General features: G+C 43.6%; 1 long non-coding RNA gene across 1 annotated transcript in view; it reads right to left on the bottom strand.

Moving 5' to 3' along the window:
- LOC137546724 (uncharacterized) overlaps positions 1-24,861 on the bottom strand; it is a 260,615-nt gene that overhangs the window by 223,816 nt on the left and 11,938 nt on the right. The window contains exons 2-5 of the long non-coding RNA XR_011026330.1: positions 16,376-16,405; positions 16,254-16,289; positions 16,159-16,187; positions 14,359-14,467 (exon numbers count right to left, since the gene is read on the bottom strand). This is a non-coding gene — a long non-coding RNA (uncharacterized lncRNA). The remainder of the gene's footprint in view (positions 1-14,358; positions 14,468-16,158; positions 16,188-16,253; positions 16,290-16,375; positions 16,406-24,861) is intronic.

Below are 24,861 nucleotides of genomic sequence, written 5' to 3'. Positions count from 1 at the left end.
GTGTCCCCCATGTGTCCTCCTGTATGCCCCATGTCTCCCCCTGTATGCCCCATGTCTCCTCCCTGTGTCCTCTGGTGTGACCCCCTTGTCCTTCCATGTCCTGGACTCCCCCCTGTGTCCTCCTGTTAGACCCCTGTGTCCTCCTGTTAGACCCCTGTGTCCTCCTGTTAGCCCCCTGTGTGTTCCTGTCAGCCCCCTGTGTGTTCCTGTCAGCCCCCTGTGTCCTCCTTTCAGCCCCCTGTGTCCTCCTGTCAGCCCCCTGTGTCCTCTTGTCTGCCCCGTGTCCTCCTGTTAGCCCCCTGTGTCCTCCTGTCAGCCCCCTGTGTCCTCCTGTCAGCCCCCTGTGTCCTCCTGTCAGCCCCCTGTGTCCTTCTGTCAGCCCCCTGTGTCCTCCTGTCAGCCCCCTGTGTCTTCTTGTCAGCCCCCTGTGTCCTCCTGTCAGCCCCCTGTGTCTTCTTGTCTGCCCCGTGTCCTTCTGTTAGCCCCCTGTGTCCTCCTGTTAGCCCCCTGTGTCCTCCTGTTAGCCCCCCGTGTCCTCCTGTTAGCCCCCTGTGTCCTCCTGTCAGCCCCCTGTGTCTATTTGGCAGCCCCCTGTGTCTGTTTGGCAGCCCCCTGTGTCTGTTTGGCAGCCCCCTGTGTCTGTTTGGCAGCCCACTGTGTCTATTTGGCAGCCCCTGTGTCCCTGCTGTGCCTGGCTCGTGTCCCTGCCTGCGCATCTCCTCCCTCCCCTTGTGTCTCTGTGCCCCCCCCCCCCCCCCCCAGTGAAAACAGCGGCAGCAGCAGCTTACCTCCTCCATCTTGCCCGCGGCGAATGAAGACATCCGGCTTCTCCGTGCGGCTTCCTCTAGTGTCGGGCTTCTAATGACGCGTCATTGATGACACGTCATTAGAAGCCCGGCACTAGAGGAAGCCGCACGGAGAAGCCGGATGTCTTCAATCGGCGCGGGCAAGATGGAGGAGGTAAGCTGTTGCCACGGCTCGCACGGGGGGGGGGGGGGGGGGGGGGGCACAGAGACACAAGGGGGAGGGAAGAGACGCATCAGGGGGGAAGCCAGGCACAGCGGGGACAAAGGCAGGGAATCCCCGATGGCGGCGGGTGGGCGGTTCGTATTGGCGGGCGTTCGTACGTCGGGGATTCCCTGCCTTTGCCGTATAAGACACAGGGACTTTTTCTCCCCACTTTTTGGGGAGAAAAAGTGCGTCTTATACGGCGCCAAATACGGTATATAGCAAGCGCTCCTTATTTATTATTGATGCTTTCATAATAGTACAATTAGACACTTGAGATACTGATATTAAAGGATAGGTGGAAGCTGGGACATTCAAACAATGCAAACATTAAAATGCAGTGCAAGTGTCTACTTAACTCCAATACTAAACAACCAATAGAGAATAAACCAACAGAGGATGGCGCTCACAACTACTTAACACCAGCGTATTGAATGATATGAATGTGAGCCAAGCTTGTTCGCCTCCTCTATGTATTAAAATTCAATATATATCAGAGAGGATGGCGCTCATAGCTGTCACCAAAAGTTCAATCCGATCCCATACAGCAACACAAGGGGTCCTCAATCACAATAACAGTTCCTAAGAGCATGCACTTAAATCAGTTCATGTAATTCTGCTTCCCCATGGATCCATATACTGTCAGATAGGGAAACCTCCACCTCACCCTTTGTGAGTTACTCACCAGATGATGAGACCTTCAGTCAGGTCTAGCAGCACATTAGGTATATACTAATTCATAGGAAACATTCCATATTTTATATCAACTCATATTGGCCTAAGCTTTCTGATATCATACAGCAAAAGAGGGGACAATTAGAATAGAACAGCAGTATTGGACATTATAGGGATCCTTAGGTCACTGATTTCTTGTCTGCTTGACGTATCACACAATATCTGGAGTGTCATTTTTTTTATACGCTAATCCTTTCCTGTATGTTTTTGGGAAGCCTCAAAATAATCAAAGATTAACAGAATTACTTATCAACCAATAAGAATAGCTTCACTGCTAATAATGGTGACAGCATTTTGATTGTGGACTGAAGGAAGGGGAGATTTCTCAAACTATTGCGCGCACTAAATGCAATGATGCATGTGTTTATAATAATGATTGCTCCTTAACATTTATCAGTTGTTTTTTGCCTTTAAAATCTGGTGGTGCTTTGGTGTGCTTTAAGCTCCATTCCAATGTTCTACATACAGCGCAATCTACAGTTGTGAGCATACACTCAATAAAATGTTGTAGTGTACTACCGTGTTCCATGCCGCACACACACCCGACCATGCTTTTATCACGTGAAAAGCATACTTATCGCGTGAAGTGCAACGCCGTACGTGCAATAAAAATTATCACGTGATCGCTAAACTTTTCACGCGCAACACTCATGCTCAATGGTTTGCGCGTGAAAAGCTTTAACACGCTTTAGTGAATCAAGCCCCTAGACACAAATGCAATTCACTTTTTCTCCAAGGTGATTTTCACACCTTAGAAATAACATACATTTTAACCACTTGAGGACCTAGGGCTTTACCCCCCTTAAAGAGGAACTCCAGTGAAAATAATTTAATAAAAAAAGTGCTTCATTTTTACAATAATTATGTATAAATGATTTAGTCAGTGTTTGCTCATTGTAAAATCTTTCCTCTCCCAGATTCACATTCTGACATTTATTACATGGTGACATTGTTACTGTGGGCAGGTTATTTAGCTGTTTCTAGCTGTTAGACAGCTGTAAACAGCCATTTCCTGTCTGTGAACATTGTTACATTGTGGCAGTTTGCCAGGAGTACCGCGGTATTCAGAGCCTCTTGTAGGAGGGGTTTCAGCACAAAATTAGTCACACAGCGCCCCCTGATGGTCTGTTTGTGAAAATCATTCTATTTCTCATGTAAAAGGGGGTATCAGCTACTGATTGGGATAAAGTTCAATTCTTGGTTGGAGTTTCTCTTTAAGGACCGGCCACTTTTTTTCCATTCAGACCACTGCAGCTTTCACGGTTTATTGCTCGCTCATACAACCTACCACCTAAATGAATTTTGGCTCCTTTTCTTGTCACTAATAAAGCTTTCTTTTGGTGCTATTTGATTGCTCCTGCAATTTTTACTTTTTATTATATTCATCAAAAAAGACATGAATTTTGGCAAAAAAATGATTTTTTTAACTTTCTGTGCTGACATCTTTCAAATAAAGTAAAATTTCTGTATACATGCAGCGCGAAAAATGTGGACAAACATGTTTTTGATAAAAAAAAACCCATTCAGTGTATATTTATTGGTTTGGGTAAAAGTTATAGCGTTTACAAACTATGGTGCAAAAAGTGAATTTTCCCATTTTCAAGCATCTATGACTTTTCTGACCACCTGACATGTTTCATGAGGGGCTAGAATTCCAGGATAGTATAAATACCCCCCAAATGACCCCATTTTGGAAAGAAGACATCCCAAAGTATTCACTGAGAGGCATAGTGAGTTCATAGAAGCTATTAATTTTTGTCACAAGTAAGCGGAAAATGACACTTTGTTAAAAAAAAAAAAAAAAAGTTTCCATTTCTTCTAACTTGCGACAACAAAAAATGAAATCTGCCACGGACTCACCATGCCCCTCTCTGAATACCTTGAAGTGTCTACTTTCCAAAATGGGGTCATTTGTGGGGTGTGTTTACTGTCCTCGCATTTTGGGGGGTGCTAATTTGTAAGCACCCCTGTAAAGCCTAAAGGTGCTCATTGTACATTGGGCCCCTTTTGGGGTGTATTTTTACACATACCCATGCTGGGTGGGAGAAATAACTCTGTAAATGACAATCTTTTGATTTTTTTACACACAATTGTCCATTTACAGAGTTATTTCTCCCACCCAGCATGGGTATGTGTAAAAATACACCCCAAAACACATTATACTACTTCTCCCGAGTACGGCGATACCACATGTGTGGCACTTTTTTGCACCCTAACTGCGCTAAGGGGCCCAATGTCCAATGAGTACCTTTAGGATTTCACAGGTCATTTTGAGAAATTTCGTTTCAAGACTACTCCTCACGGTTTAGGGCCCCTAAAATGCCAGGATAGTATAGGCACCCCACAAATGACCCCATTTTAGAAAGAAGACACCCCAAGGTATTCCGTTAGTAGTACGGTGAGTTCATAGAAGATTTTATTTTTTGTCACAAGTTAGCGGAAAATGACACTTTGTGAAAAAAACCAATAAAAATCAATTTCCGCTAACTTGTGACAAAAAATAAAATCTTCTATGAACTCACCGTACTACTAACAGAATACCTTGGGGTGTCTTCTTTCTAAAATGGAGTCATTTGTGGGGTTCCTATACTGTCCTGGCATTTTAGGGGCCCTAAACCGTGAGGAGTAGTCTTGAAACAAAATTTCTCAAAATGACCTGTGAAATCCTAAAGGTACTCATTGGACTTTGGGCCCCTTAGCGCAGTTAGGGTGCAAAAAAGTGCCACACATGTGGTATCGCCGTACTCGGGAGAAGTAGTACAATGTGTTTTGGGGTGTATTTTTACACATACCCATGCTGGGTGGGAGAAATAACTCTGTAAATGGACAATTGTGTGTAAAAAAATCAAAAGATTGTCATTTACAGAGGTATTTCTCCCACCCAGCATGGGTATGTGTAAAAATACACCCCAAAACACATTATACTACTTCTCCCAAGTACGGCGATACCACATGTGTGGCACTTTTTTGCACCCTAACTGCGCTAAGGGGCCCAAAGTCCAATGAGTACCTTTAGGATTTCACAGGTCATTTTTGTTTCAAGACTACTCCTCACGGTTTAGGGCCCCTAAAATGCCAGGGCAGTATAGGAACCCCACTAATGACCCCATTTTAGAAAGAAGACACCCCAAGGTATTCCGTTAGGAGTATGGTGAGTTCATAGAAGTTTTTATTTTTTTGTCACAAGTTAGCGGAAATTGATTTTAATTGTTTTTTTTCACAAAGTGTCATTTTCCGCTAACTTGTGACAAAAAATAAAATCTTCTATGAACTCACCATACTCCTAACGGAATACCTTTGGGTGTCTTCTTTCTAGAATGGGGTCATTTGTGGGGTTCCTATACTGCCCTGGCATTTTAGGGGCCCTAAACCGTGAGGAGTAGTCTTGAAACCAAAAATGTCGCAAAATGACCTGTGAAATCCTAAAGGTACTCATTGGACTTTGGGCCCCTTAGAGTACTTAGGGTGCAAAAAAGTGCCACATATGTGGTACCGCCATACTCAGGAGAAGTAGTATAATGTGTTTTGGGGTGTATTTTTACACATACCCATGCTGGGTGGGAGAAATATCTCTGTAAATGACAATTGTTTGATTTTTTTACACACAATTGTCCATTTACAGAGATATTTCTCCCACCCAGCATGGGTATGTGTAAAAATACACCCCAAAACACATTATACTACTTCTCCTGAGTACAGCGATACCACATGTGTGACACTTTTTTGCAGCCTAGGTGCGCTAAGGGGCCCAACGTCCTAATCACAGGTCATTTTGAGGCATTTGTTTTCTAGACTACTCCTCACGGTTTAGGGCCCCTAAAATGGCAGGGCAGTATAGGAACCCCACAAGTGACCCCATTTTAGAAAGAAGACACTCCAAGGTATTCCGTTAGGTGTATGGCGAGTTCATAGAAGATTTTATTTTTTGTCACAAGTTAGTGAAAAATGACACTTTGTGAAAAAAAAACAAAAATCAATTTCCGCTAACTTTTGACAAAAAATAAAATCTTCTATGAACTCGTCATACACCTAACAGAATACATTGGGGTGTCTTTTTTTCTAAAATGGGGTCAGTTTGTGGGGTTCCTATACCGCCCTGGCATTTTACGGGCCCAAAACCGTGAGTAGTCTGGAAACCAAATGTCCCAAAATGACTGTTCAGGGGTATAAGCATCTGAAAATTTTGATGACAGGTGGTCTATGAGGGGGCGAATTTTGTGGAACCGGACATAAGCAGGATGGCCTTTTAGATGACAGGTTGTATTGGGCCTGATCTGATGGATAGGAGTGCTAGGGGGTGACAGGAGGTGATTGATGGGGTCTCAGGGGGTGGTTAGAGGGGAAAATAGATGCAATCAATGCACTGGGGAGGTGATCGGAAGGGGGTCTGAGGGGGATCTGAGGGTTTGGCCAAGTGATCAGGAGCCCACACGGGGCAAATTAGGGCCTGATCTGATGGGTAGGTGTGCTAGGGGGTGACAGGAGGTGATTGATGGGTGTCTCAAGGTGTGATTAGAGGAGGGAATAGATGCAAGCAATGCACTGGCGAGGTGATCAGGGCTGGGGCATGAGGGCATTCTGAGGGTTTGTGCGGGTGATTGAGTGCCCTAGGGGCAGATAGGGGTCTAATCTGATAGGTAGCAGTGACAGGGGGTGATTGATGGGTAATTAGTGGGTGTTTAGGGTAGAGAACAGATATAAACACTGCACTTGGGAGGTGATCTGACGTCGGATCTGCGGGCGAACTATTGGTGTGGGTGGGTGATCAGATTGCCCACAAGGGGCAGGTTAGGGGCTGATTGATGAGTGGCAGTGACAGGGGGTGATTGATGGGTGGCAGTGACAGGGGGTGATTGATGGGTGATCAGTGGTTTATTACAGGGAAGGACAGATGTAAATAATACCCTGGCGAATTGATAAAGGGGGGTCTGAGGGCAATCTGAGCGTGTAGGCGGGTGATTGGGTGCCGGCAAGGGGCAGATTAGGGTCTGATCTGATGGGTAATAGTGACAGGTGGTGATAGGGGGTGATTGATGGGTAATTAGTGGGTGTTTAGAGGAGACAATAGATGTAAACGCTGCGCTTGGGTGGTGATCTGATGTCGGATCTGCGGGCGATCTATTGGTGTGGGTGGGTGATCAGATTGCCCGCAAAGGGCAGGTTAGCGGCTGATTGATGGGTGGCAGTAACAGGGGGTGATTGATGGGTGGCAGTGACAGGGGGTGATTGATGGGTGATTGACAGGTGATTGACAGGTGATCAGTGGGTTATTACAGGGAAGCACAGATGTAAATATTGCACTGGCGAATTGATAAGGGGGGGTCTGAGGGTAATCTGAGAGTGTAGGCGGGTGATTGGGTGCCCGCAAGGGGCAGATTAGGGTCTGATCTGATGGGTAACAGTGACAGGTGGTGATAGGGGGTGATTGATGGGTGATTGATGGGTAATTAGTGGGTGTTTAGAGGAGAGAATAGATGTAAACACTGCGCTTGGGTGGTGATCTGATGTCGGATCTGTGGGCGATCTATTGGTGTGGGTGGGTGATCAGATTGCCCGCAAGGGGCAGGTTAGGGGCTGATTGATAGGTGGCAGTGACAGGGGGTGATTGATGGGTGGCAGTGACAGGGGGTGATTGATGGGTGATTGATAGGTGATTGACAGGTGATCAGTGGGTTATTACAGGGAAGGACAGATGTAAATAATGCCCATGCGAATTGATCAGGGGGGGTCTGAGGGCAATCTGAGCGTGTAGGCGGGTGATTGGGTGCCCGCAAGGGGCAGATTAGGGTCTGATCTGATGGGTAACAGTGACAGGTGGTGATAGGGGGTGATTGATGGGTGATTGATGGGTAATTAGTGGGTGTTTAGAGTAGAGAATAGATGTAAACACTGCGCTTGGGTGGTGATCTGATGTCGGATCTGCGGGCGATCTATCGGTGTGGGTGGGTGATCAGATTGCCCACAAGGGGCAGGTTAGAGGCTGATTGATGGGTGGCAGTGAGAGGGGGTGATTGATGGGTGATTGACAGGTGATTGACAGGTGATCAGGGGGGATAGATGCATACAGTACACAGGGGGTGGGGGGTCTGGGGGGGGGGGGTCTTGGGAGAATCTGAGGGGTGGGGGGTGATCAGGAGGGGGCAGTGGGCAGGGGGGGGGAGATAAAAAAAATAGCGTTGACAGATAGTGACAGGGAGTGATTGATGGGTGATTAGGGGGGTGATTGGGTGCAAACAGGGGTCTGGGGGGTGGGCAGGGGGGGGTCTGAGGGGTGCTGTGGGCGATCTGGGGCAGGGGGGGAGAAATCAGTGTGCTTGGGTGCAGACTAGGGTGGCTGCAGCCTGCCCTGGTGGTCCCTCGGACACTGGGACCACCAGGGCAGGAGGCAGCCTGTATAATACACTTTGTAAACATTACAAAGTGTATTATACACTTTGTATGCGGCGATCGCGGGGTTAACATCCCGCCGGCGCTTCCGTGTGGCCGGCGGGATGTTGCGGCGGGTGAGCGGTGACAGGTGCCGGCGGAGGATCGCGTCACGGATGACGCGATCGCTCCGCCCATGCCCCTACAAGGACCGCCGCCTTTGGGCATGAGCTGGTCCTTGCGGGGTCCACTTCCCGGCCGCCTCTGTGCGTTAGGCGGTCGGAAAGTGGTTAAAGAGAACCAGAGACGAATGAATAAATAGATTTATACATACCTGGGGCTTCCTCCAGTCCCATCAGCCAGAATTGCTCCTACGCCGCCTTTCTGAGCTGCCTCTATCTGCCTGTACCGGGTCCCGTCATTTCGGCCAGTCAGGGCTAGACGACGCAAGCGCAGTGCGCTCCCTCCGTATTGCGCAGGCGCATGTGTAAAGAGACGGAAGGAGTCCCTGTGGATGCGGAAAACTGGCCGCATCCGGTGAAAGTGACGGAACCCGGTACCGACGGATAGAGGCAGCGGAGGATGGCGGCGTGGGAACGATCCATGCGGATGGGGCTGAAGGAAGCCCCAGGTATGTATAAAATCTTTTTCTATTTTTAAGGTTCTTTCATCTCTGGTTCCCTTTAAGCCACCAGCAAGCAAGAAAATACTCAGAATAATGTTGACAGTATTTTTTCACCTACTTTTGATATATTTTCAACTGTACAATTCTGAAAAATAATTTTGAACAGAAGATGAAAAATGATCTCTTAGAAGAAAACGTGAAAACGTGAATTGCATATGGCCAATAGACTCTCTTCCAGGGTTTTTCAACATTTCTACATCATGAATGCCTTTATGGAAGACCTAGTGTGTTGTGAGTAGCATCATATAAGGCACCAGTGGCTATTTTATTTATGAGTACTCCACTGTTGAGTGCATAAGTTGCTCCTACTTTTACTCTTACTTTTAGATAAGAAGATTATTTATACAAATTTGTTTATATATGGTTTTTCTCGCTACTTTTTTTTTCATAATTTTAAACTTTATTATAATAAATAGACTGCAACAAGTTCAAGTATACTATCCATGGGTATATGTACACTGAACCAGATGGCGTGTGTTTGGGGAGTGTCTGCCCTGCACTGAATCAAGCCACGCCCAATGTTGTCAACCCGAAGAATTAGGGAAACATCACGAGAGAATGGCCCCTCTATGGACAGTATTTGATACAGCAGGAGGTAATCCCTTCGGCACCTGCATCACCACACTGGATGGCACTGAATGCACCAATTCCTGGTCTGGTGAGCTACAGGTACTCTGGGTCATACAGGTACTCTGGATTCATTGATGGACTGATAATATTTGTGGTAACAGACTTCTATTGCATAGTTACCTAGGGTGCTAGGTCCTAAATGGATACCTAGGATATAGCACACTTTGGATGTGGGGACACTTGCATGCTTTTAATGTTTTTATGATCAAGGTGTGTTGCTGGTACAATAAAGCTAACAACTAGTTATGAAGAGCTACCAATCTTTAATTAATTATATTTCATTGTATGCAAAGGGTTATGTTCCTATTCAGCAACTAGAAGAAAGCCTATAATGACGCGTGTATGTGTGTAAGCTGTGATGGGAACTTTGAGTCTATTCAGTGTGGGCCTAAAGTTTTAGTTTCACAAGTAAATACACATAAAAGGGATCTGCAGTGAAAATAACATAATGGAAAAAAGTGCTTAGTTTTGACAATAATTATTTATAAATGATTTAGTTAGTGTTTTCCCATGGTAAAATCTTTTCTCTCCTTGATTTACATTCTGACATTTATCACATGGCGACATCTTTACTGCTGGCAGGTTATGTCTGTGGAAGGAGATGCTGCTTTTTTGGCAGTTGGAAACACCTGTTATTTCCCACACTGCAAAAAGGCTCCCACAGCGTGATGTCAGTACCTAGGTGCTGACATCACACTGGGGGAGGGGTTTTACCACAATATCAGCCATACAGTTTGAGAAAAGGTAAAGATTTCTTGTGGGAAAGACGATATCAACTACCGATTGGGATGAAGTTCAATCCTTGATTACAGTTCCTCTTTAACCTCTTGAGGACCATGGTGGTAAACCCCCCTAGTGACCAGCCTAATTTTACCATAATTGGCCACTGCAGCATTAAGGCCAAGCTGCAGGGCCGTATACCTCTGCACACAAGTGACCCCCCCCCCTTTTCTCCCCACCAACAGAGCTCTCTGTTGGTGAGGTCTGATCGCCCCCCCTGTGTTTATTTTTTTTTTTATATAAATATTTGTTTGTTTTTTTTTAAAATATTTTTTGCCATTTTCTTTTTTTTTTTTCTAAATCCCCTCCCTCCCCCCAGCCGGCCAATCACGGCGATCGGCTGTCATAGGCTTCTGCCTATGAGAGCCAATTGCTCTCTTGTCCCCCATGGGGACAGCCGTGTCACACGGCTGTCTCCAGTGCAGCGCTGCTGCTGATCGCAGCACTGCACATGTAAATACACGCCGTGTAACAGTCTCCCGAGCGGCGATCGCCGCTCAGAGACTGAAGGCGGAGCTCAGCTCCGCCCACCAAGCGGGAGATGCGCGCGCACCGTGCGCGCGATCTCCCGTAAACTGCTGCCCCAGGACTTTCCGCCAATTGGCGTTAGCTGGTCCTGGGGCTGCCGCCGCGGCCACGCCTACTGGCGTGACGCGGGCGGCAATCGGTTAAAGCTTTAGAATATGAATGGTACATGCATTAAAATGGCAATGTCAGTTTACAAACCTTAAGGGACATGACAGGTTCACCTTAAAATGGTGTACGTAAAAAGCAGTCTTCACTCAAAGCTTTAAATATAATATGCTATTTACTTTTCATTTACCTTAACATCTGACCAAACTAAACTGACCTAGTTTAACCCTGTCAAATGCAAAAGGTCTTTCAACAGCAGTACAAATACAAACCACTCTGTCTCATGAGTACCTGTCACAGGGAGATTGAACAGTTCAAGTGTGTCTTGCAGTGTCTGCTGTACTATGGTGATAAGATTGATTGGCCGGACTAATTTTTATGTTCCTTCAGTCTTGCAGGAATGAATGAAGCATACAAATCAGATGACAGCGCATAAAGTAGGAAGTAAATCTCTAATGGTGGTTGCTTTCAATTTATTACACCATTAGTGAATAGCGATTAAATAATTTACTTGCCATAAACTGGAACACAGTTCGTCTCTGTTGTGAGTACCATAGGGTGAGTCATGAGTGCGTGATGATAAGAAATGTTGGTACAGGCACTATATTAATTTCTTGAAACTTTAGGCTATGTTCTTTTCTTCCTAAGTGTTTCACACGGCTGGCCTCTAAATTAAATTTCTCATCTGCTTAGAATGAGGAGGCAAGGATATGAACAAAGCAGAGAGCAGGAACCTACCAAAATGTAAGAGGTTTCTTTGCTTTTCTTTCCATACCTGCTTCAGAAAAGCAGCATTTTCCAGTTTATACTTATGTGATGTATTTCCACTTCAAGCTTTTAAAGCTTTTAAAGTGGTCATGATCTCTTGCACAGGACACAAGGAAAACAGAGAAATGCATTCTGTGTGTTTTTAGAAAGAAGAGCCTAATTCCCCCTCATCTTCAAGTAATCCCAAGTGTAATTTGATCCCTCAGCTGTGTCAGCACGGAAGTTTAGTAGTCCTTGGCAGACACAGATAATATGTACACACTTGGTGTTAAGCATTTGTCTGCTTCCATGAAAGCAGGAAGTAGACACACTGCAGATTTATTGCAGGAGTTTTGTAAGCTGTAATATAAGGTTATTATGCTGTTGCTTATCTTTTAGAGCAGAGAGGAAGTTCTGAGTTCAGGTCCACTTTAAGATCATAGCCAAATGCAGTTTATCTTTAGTAAAGTAATCTGAATGTAAGACAAAGATGATTTTCCTGATCTATATCTGTTTGGGAAGTGATGCTGAAACTGTAGCAAATGCTCAGCTTCTCACTCTATAAGGACCCGTTTCCACTATCATGAATTCGCATGCATTTCCCGCATGCGAATTCGCATAGGCAATACAAGTGGTTGGGGCTGTTTCCACTTGTCAGGATTTCTTTGCGGTTTTGTGTACAGGAACAATCTGCACAGCAGAGCCAGCAGAACTCGCTCGGCGATTCGCATACAATGTAGTTAATAGGAAATTTGCATGCAGTTCCGGTATGCCAATTTTCATGCGGATTCGCATACGATTTCACTTAAAACCAATGTAAAAGCACACAAGCTCTGAAATGGTTAAATTTGTATACATACAAACATATGCGAAATTGTATGCGAAATCCTGGTAAAATTTGCTTACAAGCGCTAACGAATTTGCATCTGCATGCGATTTCGCTAACGCGGTTTCCGAGACGATTCCGCACCGCACAAGTGGAAATGGGCCCTAAGACATCCATGTGCTGGTGGGGGAGAAGGAAAGGGAATGACTTCCTTTCATTTACTGAATGGGACAGAGTAGAGGTAGGTAGGCACCAGGCGCTTGCTGCAGACGAACACTATGGACTCCCCCTGCTAGTAGTTGTGCTCACATCAACATTGATACATTATCCAACAAGAAGGAAAGTTTGAGCACCAGCTCATGCAATTAGGGATTTAATGAAAGTCACATAGGCATACAGGCATTCCAGTAATAGGTAATAGGGAGAGAAATACCGGCCTTACAGCCGTTTCACGGCAACTGCCACTTCTTCAGAGAGACCAAGAGTATCAATACTCTTGGTCTCTGAAGAAGCGGCAGTTGCCGTGAAACAGCTGTAAGGCCGGTATCTCTTCTCCCTATTACCTATTACTAGAATGCCTGTATGCCTATGTGACTTTCATTAAATCCCTAATTGCATGAGCTGGTGCTCCGACTTTCCTTCTTGTTGGATTCCTTTCATTTACTTGCTTTTCCAGAGATACTACAGGAAGCCAGAAGAATTCCTCACTAAGGATGGAAGGAATGCCATATATGACAGCTGATCATGTACAGGTGCATTATAAATTTTATCCCCGATACCAGAATGTTAAAGAATCATGCAAGAAGGGAATTTGAAGTGAGTGGAATATTGTTCCTTTAAAAATGGAAAATTGCCTAGCTGTCCTAGTAATCCCATTCCTTTAATATATTTAGCCATAGACCCGGAACAAGTATGTAGATCAGATTTTTTTTACCCATGTCTGACTCGATTAGCTGCATGCTTGTTTCTGGTCTGTAATTCAGACACTACTGCTGTAGCAATACGCTGTATTGCAGTTTAGCCACTAGGGCCTCAATTTATCAAGACTTATTGAATCGGTTACCGACAGCTCGGTAAAATACCGAATTTGATAAGTTGATTTCAGGATTCATCAAAGTTATCTACAGCTGTTAGCGAGCATTCGCTAATTATTCGGTAATAATACGGTATGCATTCGGTAATGATTCGATAAAACGGAAGAAAGTGCAATTCATGAAAACTAAAGTGGGTGTGGTTTAGCGTTAAATTTAGGCTTAGTTATCTCCTTCACTGCTCTGTCGTTATTCCTGTCAGATCATTGCTGACAGAGAAGATGGAGCCATTTGAAGTGGTTATGTATCAGCTGAGAGTGATTCAAAGGCGCAGAAGGGCAAGAATAAGGTCTAGAACCATGTCAATTTGCAAGAGAATAGATTTATTTGCTATAACAGGACATCTGCATTTCTCTTGAATCATCTTGTAAGAGAACACAGGCAGTACCAGGGTTAACTAATTTGCTAGCTGCACTATATTTTTTTTTTTTAGAAAAGGCTCCTATCAAGCCGCAGCTGGCGAAATGGTGGAATTGTCCCAAGCCACTTCCAGAATCCTGGTCCAGGTGTTAAGCCCTATTCAGAATGTTGCTACGTAGTGTTCAAAGGACTGCCTTTTACCCACAATTCCATGGGAATCTTATGGCCGTGTGTTAAATTACCGCTGTAAAATGGAAATATCGACATGTTACCCAATGGTTACCGAATTGTTAACGATATTTTATCGAATTCACACCGAATGCGAAAAAACCTTGATGAATACAACTAGAAATCGATAAACTTTGAATTTGGTAATTTAACAAACTGGAAAAAGTTATCTCAAAGACAATATTAAATCGAGGCCTAGGTGTCTGTTATTAAGGATTCAGTTATGTTCTACTTGTTGGTTGCTTCCTGTGTGTGAAATCTGGGCATACCTGGTTTGTTTCTGCCGTTCAATTCTCTGCTCGATTGTTTTTGCCACTCGATTCTGCAGTCAATTCTCTTATCTTCCGCTTGTTTTTCTTATCTTCTTTCCATTCACTTCTATCAGGAATCGAGCGGCACAACGATCAAACGAGAGATCGGACATGTTGGAAATTATCTATCTGCCTCAAAAACGAACCGTGTATTCCCAGCATAAAGGTCCGTACACACGCCGGACTTTAGGCAACGACGGGTCCGTCGTTGCCTCCCGCTGGGTGGGCGTGCCAGCGACAGTCCGGCGTGTGTACGCTCTGTCGTCAGACTGATACGGCTGTTTCTGAGCGATCCACACGCCGGACTGTCGCTGGCACGCCCACCCAGCGGGAGGCAACGACGGACCCGTCGTTGCCTAAAGTCCGGCGTGTGTACGGACCTTAAGGGACACAGGTCTGTGTGATTAGCATGATTAAAACCTCTCAGTTATAATCTACAATGTTGAAGGGAGAGCTGGCAGGCACTCGGGCAACACTGTGGCATGCAGGCAAACAAACATCAACACCCAGCAAACCATGTGCTCAAGATGAAAAGGCAAAGTATCTGCAAAATATCCGGGGGAGATATAGAGTATCTGGCACTATGGTTTATTGATGGCAAATTAAGGACATGAGTCCTGTGACATAATGCAATAAAAAAACATGGCGTGCAAAAAACACAAGCAAAACATCAGAACTGTGTCATCAAAATCATCACATCAATGTAGACACGCTGTACCTGGGTGTGGGGAAGTGGCAGGTGTGGGCGCCAAATGGTGCACGGTCCTTACGGCCGTTTTGCAGGGCTAAACGCCTAGCTTCATCTGAGGCGTAAGTGCACAATAAGTCTGGAACGGCAGCGAAGTTAAATGTGCGTCTAGCAAGCAGGGGCATAACTAGGCCCCACCGGGCCCCCCTGCAGAAATTCTGAGCGCCCCCCCCCCCCCCCCGGCAGGAGGGGTCGCAGCATGAGGGGAAAGCCATGCCCACAGTCGGCGGGGAGGGGGGACGGTCCCCCCTCCCTCACCTCGGGGCTCTCCCTTCTGCGCTCCCCTCCAGCTGAATGAGTGTCCGGGCAGCAGCAGCAGGGAACGGCTGATACATACCTTCCGTCTTCCGTGCGTTTCAGCGTGCATTACTCACTCTAGTCTCTGACGCGACTTCCTGTTTTATACAGGAAGTCGCGTCAGAGACTAGAGTGAGGAATGCACGCTGGAGCGCACGTAAGACAGAAGGTATGTATCAGCCGTTCCCTGCCGCTGCCCGCCGCTGCCCGGACACTCATTCAGCAGGAGGGGAGCGCAGAGGGGAGAGCCCCTGAAAAACAGTCGTAAGGACCGTGCACCATTTGGCGCCCACACCTGCCACCTCCCCACACCCAGGTACAGCGTGTCTACATTGATGTGACGATTTTGATGACACAGTTCTGATGTTTTGCTTGTGTTTTTTGCACGCCATGTTTTTTTGTTGCATCACATCACAGGACTTATGTCCTTAATTTGCCATCAATAAACCACAGTGCCAGATACTCCATATCTCACGGATATTTCACAATTATAATCTACCATGTGTGTCTGTAAATAGAAGCAATCTAACATAACAAACAACTGCAGCCAGGGCTGTCAGTCAACTGGTATTGTTTAAAAGTACATTAATGCTGTGCCCTGATTACAGAATAGACTTTAAATTGCCTCAGCCACTTGCTATATATTTATATATAAAAAAAGGACAATGTTTTGCTTGAAAGCAGGAGTGATATAGTACAAGTAAGATACTCACCTCCAGAAAGACTAGTCCAGCTGTTGTTCCTGAAACATAAGGAGAAGTAATTAAGGAGAACTTACAAATATAAATGGAAGTTAATGGTCAATTACCTATTGGATGACTTTGCAGCAGGCATCTGAATTATCCTGTGGATAAAGAGTTACTGTTATTGACCTAGGAATTTAGTTTTGAGAAAGGATAAGATCTGTTTTTCTTCAGCATTCATACTTACCTTTTTGAAAGTTCAACTGCTGAGGTTCACCTACAAGGGAAAAAAAAACCTTTAGTAATATGAGAGTCTAATTAATTATTTACTTATTTTATTTATTTATTTATCTATTTTATTTATTTATTTAATGTATGTATTTATTTATTTATTTTTTTAATTAATTAATTTATTTATTCAACATCTGGTATTTAGAGTAACGTCTAACAACAAAAGATCTGGAATTACTCACAAGGACAGCACCAGAAGTTTGTGTATTTACTTGATGGGTGGGAAATTAGAGGGTTTTGCTGATCAGCAGAGATTGGGCTTGGTGGCAAGGGACACAAACTGATTAGAACTTTGTGGCTCAATAGACCTGTCCGTACTTACATGTTCTCTTACTTAAGGGCCCTTTTACACTTAATCAGTTGGTATGCGTTAGTGTGCGTTAGTATGCGTTAGTATGTGTTAGTGCATGTTGGTACACGTTTTTTCCATAGCAGTGCATTGGGAAGAAGATTTCAGTTAAAACGTGTTAAGTGTGAAAGGTGCCATAGCAAAACATGGGCATTACTTTGAAAATCAGTTTTCTTTCGGTTTTAACTGAGAGCTGCTATAAATCACCTATTTATTTCGACACCAGCAACTTCTTATAGTTGAGTCTCACAGACTGTGAGATAACTTGACTCTCAACACAGCAAGCAGGAGATAGACTTTTCTCAGGCTTCTTCAATATTTAAGAAGTTTATTCACTACACAGATATACAGAAACAGTTCATCATATCCTAGCAAAGCAGATCCTCATGTTTAAGTTCTTGGCGTTACAGCTCTTGACTAACCTTCCTCCTGAGTGTTAGTCGGTTACCTTCTTTCTAGACTACGTTACTCTAATAATACCTATGTACAGCATACATTAGATCAGATTACATAAAGAATGAAAATACTTAGAGGTCCCAGTCAGCATCTAGATAGCATGGAAGTAGGAAGCAGAGCAGGAATCAGAGTGAGCTCCGTTCGCCCACCTGGCTCTTTAATACCGACTAGGAAAGAGTTAAATGTGACCTCATCTTGGCCATCCCCCAGACCCGACTATTGGCTTAGACCCCTCGTGGTGTCATACTACCCACCTACTCGATTAATATTTAATGTCACTTCTCACTTACATACCGGAATTTGGTATTTTGTCAATATGGCCTATGTTTACTGTTCTTGTGGTGTACATGTTGAGGTCAGTGAGACCTGTGGCCTTGTCCATAGAACAGCTTCTTGGTATGTCCTCGTTCTGCTGACAGAACTGTAGATTTTCTTTCTAAGAGAAAATCCCCTTAAAGGGCAGGTCTGCACCCCAAGCCTTTTTGACTAACTCAGTCCAAATAACTGAGGCCTACTTAAATTATAACAAGAGCAACTGATTAAGTGTAAAAGGGCCCTAAGGAATTGCGAATTTAAAAATGGATTGATTAATGTGAAAAAAAACTTTAGTAATATAAGAGAGATTCTAATTAATTATTTATTTTATTTATTTATCTATTTTATTTATTTATTTATTCAACATCTGGAATTTAGAGTAACGTCTAACAAGAAAAGATCCGGAATTACTCACAAGGACAGCACCAGAAGTTTGTGTATTTACTTGATGGGGGGGAAATAAGAGTTTTGCTGATCAGCATAGATTGGGCTTGGTGGCAAGGGACACAAACTGATTAGAACTTTGTGGCTCAATGAACCTGTCTGTACTTACATGTTCTCTACCTTGAGGAATTGCGGAATTTAAAGAGACACTGAAGCGAAAAAAAAAATATGATATAGTGAATTGGTTGTGTACTATGAATAATTACTAGAAGATTAGCAGCAAAGAAAATATTCTCATACTTTTATTTTCAGGTATAGAGTGTTTTTTCTAACATTGCATCATTCTATAATATGTGCAGATTACACAACACTCAGCATTCAAAATTAGTCTTTCAGAGCAGTCTGTGAAGTAATGACCTCTCCTCTAGCAGAGGAAAAGTAAATAGTCCAGGAACAATTGAGATAATAATAGTCAGATAACAGCCCTCTCCACTACTAACTTAGTCGGAGAGCTTAAAGGGAATGTCCAAGCAAAATAAAATAATGAGTTTCACTTACCTGGGGCTTCTATCAGCCCTATGCAGCCATCCTGTGCCCTCGTAGTCACTCACTGCTGCTCCAGTCCCCAGCTGGCAGCTTGCCGACCTCGGAGGTCGGCGGGACACATTGCGTAAATTTTTACGCATTCCCGCTAGTGCAGGAACATTAACACATACATTTTTACGCATTACTGGTTCAATGCGTAAAAATGTACGCATTAAACCAGTAACACGTAAAAATGTATGTGTTATTGTTCCTGTACTAGCGGGAATGCGTAAAAATGTACGCAATGCGTCCCGCCGACCTCAGAGGTCGGCAAGCTGTCAGCGGGGGACTGGAGCAGCAGTGAGTGACTATGAGGGCACAGGATAGCTGCATGGGGCTGGTAGAAGCCCCAGGTAAATGAAACTCATTTTTTTATTTTGCTTGAACCTTCCCTTTAATGGCTTGTTTGCATAGAGATAACAACTGGAGTTTCTCAACTCTTCCTGTACTGGAAACAATTACACTGATGTATCTGATCTTAATGTTTTATTTCTTAGCTGTGCTACACATACAAATCATAATATCATCATTTTTTTTTTCGCTTCAGTGTCTCTTTAAAAATGGATTGATTAATGTGTAACTTAGTAAGATAATTCAGTATTAATCTAGTTGTTATATTTACCAGGTTTATGAATACCTGTTGAATTTATCTAACCATGTGTTCATTTCTAGCTATAACCGGTGCACCGGCAATGAAGAACCAAGATTTCAAGAAGAATTGATGTATATTATATGTTGTAGTATTTTTCATTGGTTGAGATAATAAGATTTTGACCCATTTGTCCTTCTGGGTCATAATAAATTCTTTACTTGCCATTATACCTCGTCAGTGTCTGGTGGATTCCTCCCAGTTAGGAAAAGAAGATACTGGTTACACCACTTATATATTTAATAAAATTTGTTTGGGTGTGGTCTGCCTTCTTAAAGTGTAACTGCCGGGCATAAAATCAAAAATCAATTCTTTATTTTTATCTGGTAAACAAGTAATAAGGATGCTAACGAGGCTATCCTAAAGTTAAAATCACTATTACTTTTCTTGTTGATAAATTATCATTCCCCATTTTACCTGACTCTTATTTGGTACACACAAAATTTGGTACGCAAGAAGAAAGTTGCAGGGCATGCTGGGTTGTCCTTTTTTACTTCTATACTTCCCCCTCAGACTTAACTAATGCAACCTGATTGGCTGAAGCCTCTTTCCCTCCTGTTTTCCCCTCCCACACATCTGTTCCTCTCTGATTGGCCAGTACTTCTCATGCTAAGACAATGCACTTTCTAGAGTGGAGGACGGGCAATCAGGCAGAGGAGACTAAGGGAGGAAATTACATCAGGATTGGCTTCAATCCTTAAAATGGGAAATGCTAAGAAGGATTTCCTCTTTTTTACTGTAGAAAAATCGCTAAAATAAAAATGTAGACAGGGCAATACAAATGTTACGTAAGTAGAGCAAGTATTTATCTACTTATATATGTGTTTTTTTTTCCTAAGATAGCATGGCTGACAGCTCTTCTTTAAAACAAAATATATTTGCAATAATTCAACTTTAAGTGAACATATGTGGTTATTGCAAATACCTTCTGTTTTAAAGGGAACCTGAACCAAGTACAATTGCTTAAAATAAACACATGCTGCTATACTTGCTAATGAATATTACATACTCACCTCACTCAGTTCCTTTCAGAAGTTCACTTTTTTTTTTTTACAATGATTCCTTCCATTTCTGACAAGATTTTGTCAGAACTGCAATATAGCAGTTGCTGACAGTTTTATACCAGTTGCTGTCAGTTATAACTGAAAGGACAACTGATGAGCTGAGTAATGTCCATATTTCCCTATGACTCTAGTATATATATGTATATATGTACACACACACACACACACACACACATACATACATACATACATACATACATACATACATACATATATATATATATATATATATATATATATATACATATATACATATATACATATATACATACATATACATACATATACATATATATATATATATATATATATATATATATATATATATATATATATATATATATATATATATATATATATATATATATATATATATCTCAGTTTAACAGTGTGCTGACCAGGAAGCTGTTATGGGGTAATGACCATTTTCAAAATGCAGGACATAGACTTCCATTATTTACAGTGGACCACCAGGACCCAGGAATAGAGAAAGAGTTTGATGAGTAGGTAACACAGGAGGTAAATATGATGTGTGTATGTTTATTTTGACTTTTAATTTTCAGTTCAGGTTTGCTTTAAAGGGAACCAGAGAGGATGAACTATACATACCTGGGGCTTCCTCCAGCCCCATACGCATGGATCGCTCCCACGCCGCCGTCCTCCGCTGCCTGGATCCGCCGCCACCGGGTCCCGTCATTGCCGCGAGTCGGCAAGTCGGCCGGCGGACGCGGCCAATTCTCCGCATCACAGGGTGCTCTCCCCATACAGATACGCATGTGGCTGCTTACTGCGCAGCCGCATGCGTACATGTATGGAGGGAGCCCCTGTGATGCGGACAATTGGCCGCGTCCGCCGGAAGTGACGTGCCCGGTACCGGCGGATCCAGGAAGCTGAGGACGGCGGCGTGGGAGCGATTCAGGCTTATGGGGCTGGAAGAAGCCCCAGGTATGTATAAAATCTTTGCCTTTTTTCACCCCTCGTTCCTCTCTGGTTCCCTTTAAGAAAGCAAACCACACTGGGCATTATTTTTTAGTTGGAGGGTTTGGTCTCTTTCAGTCCCCTATACTTTCCTTGTAGTTTCGGGGCACCCCGAGCTGCTTGGTTACTCTGTTACTAAAGTTTGTTGAGTGAGCTGCCAATTCACATATTTATCTGTATACCAAAAGACAACAATATACTGTATTTGCAAAGGCGTATCCCTTGCAAATGAGCTGGAAGCAATATATACCATACATACTTTGGCAGCATGATTTCACATTGGCATGAAACAGTTTTCTATGGAAAATTTGGCCGGCTTTGCTCACTTTCCAGTGCTCTGTTCCAGCATCTCATGATTTGATACAAGTACCTGAACATAACTGCAACAGATTAAATTCATTTTCTCAGCATTAGCAGAGATGTAGTATATGATGCTTGTGCTACTGTATTATACAATGGTTGTTACAGTGAAATGTGCTTATTATGATGCTCACTTGTTTGTTTAATATCAACAAAACGTGCAGTTGCTAGTCTATGTTCTCTTTACCTTCAGTATTTATCTTACGATAGAATTTATTCCATCAACCCACACAATCACTTAGACTTATATTTTTGTATCGTTTTTGCAGTGCTGTACTACTACTTAGCAGATGAATTACTTGACAACACAAAAAAGCAAAACATTCAGCTAAGCTAAGGGCATTGCAGGCAATGTATGCCATCCGAGGCTGGGAGTACAATTGTCAGAATCATGTAACGCCCCACTGGCCATTGATTTGAATGGCCTATTTGCATTCACTACACTGGGGCACGCTGTGGCACTGCCCCCCCCCCCCCCCCCGAGTGCCCCCCTGCTCAGTAACATACAGTTACCTGTTTCCAGGCCCTAGCAGCGTACAGTGAAGAGGATAGGATCTGTAAAAAACTCTCCATGTCAGCCTGAGTCTATGTAGGTGTTAAGTTATCTATTTTCCATAAATACCTCACAATCCTTGCAAGAGCCCTTGTAGTTAATGTATCTTAATCATACTTATATTTGTAAAATACATTTCTCTACCTCCTTCCGACTGTATGTTCTAACATTGTCAGGCAACAGGAATAGAGTCTGAAGAAGGCTTACAAATTGAAAGCTTACTGTTTTTCTTTTAAATTAGCCACTAAACTAGAGCTTAGTCTCCAGCAATGCTTAGCTACTAAGGAACTGCAAACACAGTGCTTGCCTCTTCCCCCTCCCCTTGCTTGCAGATTCATGAGACACAGACTGGGGGCTGGAATAATTTGTCTGTGATCTGTCCACACAGGAGCAGCTTGCTAGCAACTTAGCAAAAAAAGATTAAAGCATGCCCGCAAACTAGCTAAGAAGCTAATTGTATCCCCTGAGTTAGGCAAAAAATATTTAAAGCTCGCCATACAAACTTTGATTTTGATCACCTAAATGGGCCCAACCAGTCAGCCATTGTGCCCCCTTCGTGCCCCCCCCCCCAAAAAAAAAAACTATTGAAGCTGGACTCGCCTCTGCCTATTCAGGAATTGCACATCATTTGTGGTCATTTGTGTTTGCAAGTTTTTTTGCCACATTTTAAAACTGGACAGCTCTGCTTTTTTCCCCCACAATGAATGCATTTGCAATGCCCTATTTGCAATGTCCTATGCCTCAATCTCAAAAATCACAAGTATTTGTGGAAAATTGAGTGCAGAGGGAAGATGCAGGACGAATGCAGAGTGCTGCAAACCCCCCAAAATGCCGGTAAAATCACTGATGCTAGTGTGCTCCATAGTAAATATGTAAAAAAAGGAATAAAGTGAGTAATCCAGCACTCAAGAGCTGTATAAGGTAGTCCTCTTCGCAACTAAAATGACACAACCACCACAGCCCAACTCGTGGCCACTCACTAGATCCATTGACCATACTAAATGATCATATGCACGTCTGGTCTCAAAAAGGCTCATTTGGAAGCATTGCAAAATGGAATTCCCTCCCGGAGTGTGGAGCATTTACATTGAAATCAGCTCACACAATAGGGTAATAATAACGTCTTTAAAAACGGTTTATTTCTCAACAAAACATTTAAAGAGGAACTCCAGTGAAAATAATGTAATAAGAAGTGCTTCATTTTTACAATAATTATGTATAAATGATTTAGTCAGTGTTTACCCATTGTAAAATCTTTTAAATCCCTGATTTACATTCTGACATTTATCACATGGTGACATTTTTACTACTGGCAGGTGATGTAGCTGCTGCTTGCTTTTTTGGCAGTTGGAAACAGCTGTAAACAGCTATTTGCCACAATGCAACAAGGTTCCCAGACAGGAAACTGCCAGGAGTATGTACTCAAGAGTTTTTTTGTGGGAGGAGTTTCACCACAATATCAGCCATACAGAGCCTCCTGATGATCCGTTTGTGAAAAGGAATAGATTTCTCATGTGAAAGGGGGTATCAGCTACTGATTGGGATGAAGTTCAATTCTTGGTCACAGTTTCTCTTTAACAACTCATACAGTTTAAATGCATGTCCATTACAGACACACCAAAAGAGTGCAGTTGGGCTAGAGTAACATGGAAAACTGGCTCACAATGATTGCACTCCATTTACTACCATTGGCACCTCTCTTCTCTGCACCCCCCCCCCCCCTCTGGTCCTCAAGGGTCAACTGTCAAAAATACTTAGTAATTGTTAATACAGGGTCAACTGTCAAAAATACTTAGTAATTGTTAAAACATGGATAGATATACGTGACAATACAACTTTTCAGCTCTAGATTTTGCTCTGTTTTGGTGTTAAAACTTTTACATTTGTGTTTAAAATTTCTAACTTCTGAATTTGGTCACATATCAGGAGCATATTGGGGAATGACTCTTGGTTCCCCTGAAATGTTTGTCCTTCTTCCCAATTGTCACTTTTACAGCATTGGTTTATAAACAGAGAATATATCAGGTTGATTGGGCAAGTAAAATAGGTATTTTCCACATATGATGCTCTGGGTGTGATAAATGTATACTATGAATACATGTTATAGTTAATTTAAAGCATACATGAATATTTTGAAAGTATTTAACCACTTGCCGACCGCGCACTCATAACGCGCGTCGGCAAAGTGGTAGCTGCAGGACCAGCGACACAGATCTGCGTCGCCGGCTGCAGGCTAATTAATCAGGAAACAGCCGCTCGCGCGAGCGGCTGCTTCCTGTCAATTCACGGCGGGGGGCTCCGTGAATAGCCTGCGGGCCGCTGATCGCAGCTCGCAGGCTAAATGTAAACACAAGCGGAAATAATCTGCTTTGTTTACATTTGTACAACGCTGCTAACAGTAGCAGCATTGTACCAGATCAGCGATCCCCGGCCAATCAGCGGCCGGGGATCGCTGTCACATGACAGACAGGAGCCTGTTAGAGGCTGTACAGGACAGATCCGTTCCTGTGCAGCCTCCGATCTCCGGGGAAGGGAGGGAGGAGAGGGAGAGGGAGAATCCTGCGGTGGAGGGGGCTTTGAGGTGCCCCCCCCGCCAGCCACACGCAGGCAGGAGCGATCAGACCCCCCCAGCACATCATCCCCCTAGTGGGGAAAAAGGGGGCGCGATCTGGTCGCTCTGCCTAATGTTTGATCTGTGCTGGTGGCTGTAGAGCCCACCCAGCACAGATCTCTGTAATAAGCGCTGTTC

The sequence above is a fragment of the Hyperolius riggenbachi genome, chromosome 1 (assembly GCF_040937935.1).
Source record: "Hyperolius riggenbachi isolate aHypRig1 chromosome 1, aHypRig1.pri, whole genome shotgun sequence".
Taxonomy (NCBI): domain Eukaryota; kingdom Metazoa; phylum Chordata; class Amphibia; order Anura; family Hyperoliidae; genus Hyperolius; species Hyperolius riggenbachi.
The sequence above is the reverse complement of the archived record's forward strand: the minus strand, read 5'-3'. Positions and strand labels throughout refer to the sequence as shown.